This window comes from Paroedura picta, chromosome 3 (genome assembly GCF_049243985.1).
Source record: "Paroedura picta isolate Pp20150507F chromosome 3, Ppicta_v3.0, whole genome shotgun sequence".
Classification (NCBI taxonomy): Eukaryota; Metazoa; Chordata; class Lepidosauria; order Squamata; family Gekkonidae; genus Paroedura; species Paroedura picta.
The window spans coordinates 85,608,950-85,614,949 of NC_135371.1; the positions used below are offsets into that span (position 1 = coordinate 85,608,950).

The following is a 6,000-nucleotide window of genomic DNA, read 5'->3' on the forward strand; positions in this document are numbered from 1 at the left end:
CTGACCGGTTTGTTCGCCTTGCAGTCCAAGGGACTCGCAAGAGTCTTCTCCAGCACCAGAGTTCAAAAGCCTCAATTCTTTGACGCTCGGCCTTCCTTATGGTCCAACTTTCGCAGCCATACATTGCAACTGGGAAGACCATAGCCTTGACTAAACGCACTTTTGTTGGCAGGGTGATGTCTCTGCTTTTTAGGATGCTGTCTAGATTTGCCATAGCTTTCCTCCCCAGGAGCAAGCGTCTTTTAATTTCTTTGCTGCAGTCCCCATCTGCAGTGATCTTGGAGCCCAGGAAAATAAAATCTGTCACTATCTCCATTTCTTCCCCTTCTATTTGCCAGGAATTGAGAGGGCCGGATGCCATGATCTTTGTTTATTATTTGATATATTTAGGATGGTAACTGGAAGCATGCAGATATATTTGTCAGGCAGTAGGTTTCCCATATAAGGTCATGTCTATGCATCCATTCTGTATTTTTACATCAATGTCCAGAAAAAGGGGAATATAAGGTTAGTTCTAGCTACATGGAGTGAACTAAAATGGCTGCAGCTTCAGAACCTTGTAGCCAGATCTTCATCAACTGGTTGATGTATAAATGTTTTGGGTTAATCTCTATTACATGAAAAGCTTCATCTGTTCATTCTACAGCTCAAGTTGGCATTAGGAACAAGTGCAGGTCAAACTGTCACCCCCCCCCCCAGTCACTTGGTAACCCTATTCTCCCATCACTCGAATATCAATGTTCTGTTGATTGAGACTGTAGCTTTACTCTTCTTCCCACAGCTAGTGCCCTTTTATAAGCGTCTGCTGTGAAGTCACAGCACAGCTGTATCAGAGTGGTTCAGCCATCCATGTGATGCTCAATCTGTCAGCCACGTTTGACGTGGATGACCATGAGTTGTTGGCCCACCACCTCGCTAAGGCCAGGAGTTCAGTGGCTGTGCTCCTTTCTCTGGAACCAGACACAGAGGGTGGCAGTGAGGGTGGAATTGTTAAGCCCTTACTATCTCCCTTGAGGGGTCCCACAGGGGCAGTACTCTCCCCTATATTATTTAATATCTTTATGTGTTCTCTGGCACAGCTGATCTGGAGTTATGCGGATGACGCCCAGCTCTATCTCCTCATGAACGGCCACCCAGACTCCCCCCCCAGATACATTGGACAGTAGTTTGGAAGCCATTGCTGGATGGTTAGAGCAGAGTCGCCTGAAACTCAGCCCCTCCAAGACGGAGGTCCTGTATCTGGGCACAAAGGCAGCAAACCTGGAAGCGCACCTACCCACCCTGGCTAGGGTGCAACTTGACATCTTGTCCTCAGCCATGAATCTGGAGCAAACGTTATTCAAATCTTCAAAAAAGGGAGGAAGGATGACCCGGGAAACTACAGACCAGTGAGTCTGACCTCTGTTGTGGGGAAGATAATGGAGCAGATATTAAAAGGGAGCGATCTGCAAATATCTAGAGGACAATTTGGTGATCCAAGGAAGTCAGCATGGATTTGTCTCCAACAGGTCCTGCCAGACCAACCTGGTTTCCTTTTTTGACCAAGTAACAGGTTTGCTGGATCGTGGAAATTCAGTTGATGTCATTTACTTGGATTTTAGTAAAGCTTTTGACAAGGTTCCCCATGATGTTCTGATGGATAAGTTGAAGGACTGCAATCTGGATTTTCAGATAATCAGGTGGATAGGGAACTGGTTAGAGAACCGCACTCAAAGAGTTGTTGTCAATGGTGTTTCATCAGACTGGAGGGAGGTGATTAGCGGGGTACCTCAGAGCTCGGTCTGGTACTTTTTAACATATTTATTAATGATCTAGATGAGGGGGTGGAGGGACTACTCATCAAGTTTGCAGATGACACCAAATTGGGAGGACTGGCAAATACTCCAGAAGATAGAGACAGAGTTCAACGAGATCTGAACACACTGGAAAAATGGGCAAATGAGAACAAGATGCAATTTAATAAAGATAAGTGTAAAGTTCTGCATCAGGGTCAGAAAAATGAAAAGCATGCCTACTGGATGGGGGATACGCTTCTAGGTAACGTGTGTGAACGAGACCTTGGAGTACTTGTGGATTGTAAACTAAACATGAGCAGGCAGTGTGATGCAGCGGTAAAAAAGGCGAATGCCATTTTGGGCTGTATCAACAGGGGCATCACATCAAAATCACAAGATGTCATAGTCCCATTGTATACGGCACTGGTCAGACCACACCTGGAGTACTGTGTGCAGTTCTGGAGGCCTCACTTCAAGAAGGACGTCGATAAAATTGAGAGGGTACAGAGGAGAGTGACGAAGATGATCTGGGGCCAAGGGACCAAGCCCTATGAAGATAGGTTGAGGGACTTGGGAATGTTCAGCCTGGAGAAAAGGAGGTTGAGAGGGGACATGATAGCCCTCTTTAAGTATTTGAAAGGTTGTCACTTGGAGGAGGGCAGGATGCTGTTTCTGTTGGCTGCAGAGGAAAGGACACACAGTAATGGGTTTAAACTACAAGTACAACGATATAGGCTAGATATCAGGAAAAATATTTTCACAGTCAGAGTAGTTCAGCAGTGGAATAGGCTGCCTAAGGAGGCGGTGAGCTCCCCCTCACTGGCAGTCTTCAAGCAAAGGTTGGATACACACTTTTCTTGGATGCTTAGGGCTGATCCTGCCTTGAGCAGGGGGTTGGACTAGATGGCCTATTTGGCCCCTTCCAACTCTATGATTCTAATTCTGGATACCTTCCTCTCTATGGAGGCCCAGATCACAAGGGTAGCCCACACATTACTTTACCACCTTCAGCAGGCAAGGCTATTAGCACCCTATCTTTCCTGGACTGTCTAGCCACAGTGATCCATACAATGGTCACCTCAAGTATGCTGCCCTAGCTGGGCACGGCCTGTGGCAGCTGTACCAGAGGAGCCTGGGCTGCAAAGCCTAGCCGGAACAAAGTCAGAGTCCAGTCCGTGTTGTTAGGAATTAAACAATCACAGTGCAGGGCAAGGCAAAGAATAGTCAAAACAGAGCTCAGGTCAAGTCCAAATAGCAGGTATTCAAACAAAGCCAGTCCACCTTACCAAATGCATCATCATAACCTATGCCAGTCCAATTTACCAGAAGTGTAGTCAAACCAATGCCAGGGGTCAAAGGAGCCAAAGGGAGCCAGAAGATTGCAGGAGTTCAAACTGGTCTGGAGGGTAGCTGCATAAATTGCATCCACACTGAAGGCTGCTGCTGCTTCTCCTAAATGCAGCCCAGCTAATTAGCTGCACCTGGGGAATGACTCACTCAGTCCTCCCCAGGAGTGATTCCAGCTGGTCCCCATCTATGTTGACAGCTTGCCTGCGGCCTCTGGCTTCTTCAGTGTGCTGCCAACCCCACCCTTCTGCTCTGTCTGTGTCACTCAGGGGAATCGTCTGATTCAATCGGAATCCCTCAGCACCCATGATGCCTCTTGTGCAGTGCCTGGCCGACTCATGCTGCATTCCCCGGCTGCACTCTCAGAGATCCCTGTCTCTTCTATCAGAGCTGACTCAGCTGCTGGCTCCGGTTGCCCTGGCAACTCCTCGGAAGATAGGAGGAGGCAACGGGGGTGTAACATCAAGGCTGGATTTCTGTAACTCACTATATGCAGGCCTACCCTTGTCCTTGGCTTGGAAACTGATGCAGAATGCAGCTGCTAGGGTCCACACTGTTATACCTTGGAGGGCCCAAATTCAGCCGATGCTGAGGCAGCTGCATTGCTTGCCAGTTGTGGCCCAGATCAGGTTTAAGGTTTTAGTACTAACCTTTAAGGCTATTTGCTGCTTGGGTCTATCTGAGGGACCACTTGTCTCCTTATGCCCCCCACAAGGCACTTCGCTCTGTGGGTGCTAATCTACCGGAGGTCCCTGGCCCCAAAGAAGCATACCTGGTCCTGGTCCTGGCCCCGACCTGGTGGAATGAGCTCCTAGGAGAGCCAAGGGCCCTAACGGCACTATCAGACTTCCACAGGCCTTGCAAAATGGAGGTTGAGGTCAGAGCCAGGAATAACAGGGGACCCTCCTCAGGTTGCACAATAATATCCAGCATACCCCACCCTGGAGGGTGGTCAGCTGCAGGGATGGGGGGAGGGATTATACCATTTTATTTTATCCTCTTTTATCTTTGTTTTGTTATTTGTTATGGGATAGGATTTTATCATGTTTTATGGGGGGGTTATATTGTACCCCACCATGAATCCCTGGAGAGTCGTGAGCTAAAAATCTAAGGAATAAATAAATAAATTTCTGATTATAACTGAATATATGTGAAAAGGTAATCCAGGACATGGGTTAGGATATCATACTACCTGCACAGGACACAGGTACTGTGACTACAAAGGAAAATACAGGGGGGTTTAACTGTTTGAAAAGACTATTAGTGAACAGCTAGTCTCCTCAGGCTTGAAGCAAAGGTAGAAACGCAAAGCAATGTGGTTGTCAGGAGATCACTTTAAAAGCATGGCAGAATGCTTTTAAAGCCGAGAATGTTCATCTTCTGCTCACTTATACGTCAACTTCAAAGGGAAGTTGCTCTGCGTTTTTTTCCCCAGCACCTGATATTTTTTTATGGGGCTTATATGATGCTCATAAATTATCAATAGACAGTTGAAGCTTTCAAGATTCATGGAGGGAACTAGGTAATTATGTTTGTAGTTCAAAACCAGAGATGTCAGTTTAAATTAGGCAAAGCTAGGGGCACAGGGAATTTTAAATTATACAGGCAGAATTTTTGCCTGAATAAAGTATTAAGGAAAAACAAATAAGGGAGAATGCAGGGAGATGGTAGATTTTTGGTTGGGTGAGCCCTAATTTTGTGCTCCATAACTGAATTGTTTTGGACAAAAGAAAGGGGAGATTAGATTGGTACGCAGCTCAAAAATTGGTTCTGGTGTTCCAGGCAGAACTAGATATCTCAAACCACTGGCAAATTATAAAGGTTCAATGGTATTCTATTGGCATTTTTCAACCCTCCGAGCAACTTTCAGATTCCCCTTAAACTCAGTTTAGATATCCCCATTCACCAGCTTTGTTCCATCTATGGCATGGATGGCATTACAAGACGTCTGTGACAGGAACATCCAGCCTGAATTGGTTCTTCATATGTATTTGCTGGAGACTCTGAAGCTTACCTGTGAGAAAAAACAATGGCAATGTGGATGACCTTTGTGCCAGAAGACTGTGAATTAAATGGAAGAGGCCTAGCCTAACGAAGTTTTAAATTTAACCTGCAGCAGCGTGACAGAAGTGAAAAACTGGCTGGTGGGAGGATACAATGCAGTTCTCTCTCCAGTTGCACTGCCATCCCTCCCCTGCTGCCACAACTGAAAAAAAGCATCAAATGGGAACAGAAAGAGAAAAGATCAGGGAAGGCAACATGGCTTTGTGCCACATGGCTGGAGAGAGAGATCTAAGGGCTAGGCAGTACATCTCTTATTGCTGACCATAGCTCCAAACACAGCATCTCCTTTGTCAGTGGGGTGAAAAGCACTTACGAGGCTTCCTGTCATGCCCCCGCTGCCACCTCCCGTCTCCCAGGAGTTGCCACAGCAACCAGGGCCTGCAGCTGAGCCAGCTCTGGCGGGGGAGAGAGGAGCCTCTGAATGTGCAGCAGGGGAAAGCAGCACAAATCTGCCAGGCTCTTCCCAAGAGCCATCTTGGGTGCATCCGCAGATGCATTCCAGCCCTGACAGCTCGCCTGAACGACGCAGATGAAGCAGAAGGGTGGTGTTTGCTGAACGCCGAAGGAGCCAGAGACTGCAGGAACACTGTCAAAGTAGATGGGGCCCAGCTGGGATAGCTCCTGGGGAGGATGAGTGAGTCCTCCCCCAGGTGCAGCCAATTAGCTGGGTTACTTTTAGGAGAGACAGCAGCAGCTCTTCAGCATGGGTACAAGCAGAAACCCTCCTGTCTGGCTTGGATTCCTTGGTCTGCAAACCTCTGACTCCTGGCAAATGGCTTTTGACTACGCACCTGGTAATTGGACTGGCTTTGTT

The 6,000-nt window shown here is 47.4% G+C and overlaps 1 long non-coding RNA gene across 1 annotated transcript in view; it reads right to left on the bottom strand.

The window, feature by feature from the left end:
* LOC143831200 (uncharacterized) overlaps positions 1-3,187 on the bottom strand; it is a 38,688-nt gene extending 35,501 nt beyond the window's left edge. Inside the window, exon 1 of the long non-coding RNA XR_013228766.1 lies at positions 3,099-3,187. This is a non-coding gene — a long non-coding RNA (uncharacterized LOC143831200). The remainder of the gene's footprint in view (positions 1-3,098) is intronic.
* Between the last annotated feature and the right edge of the window lie 2,813 nt (positions 3,188-6,000).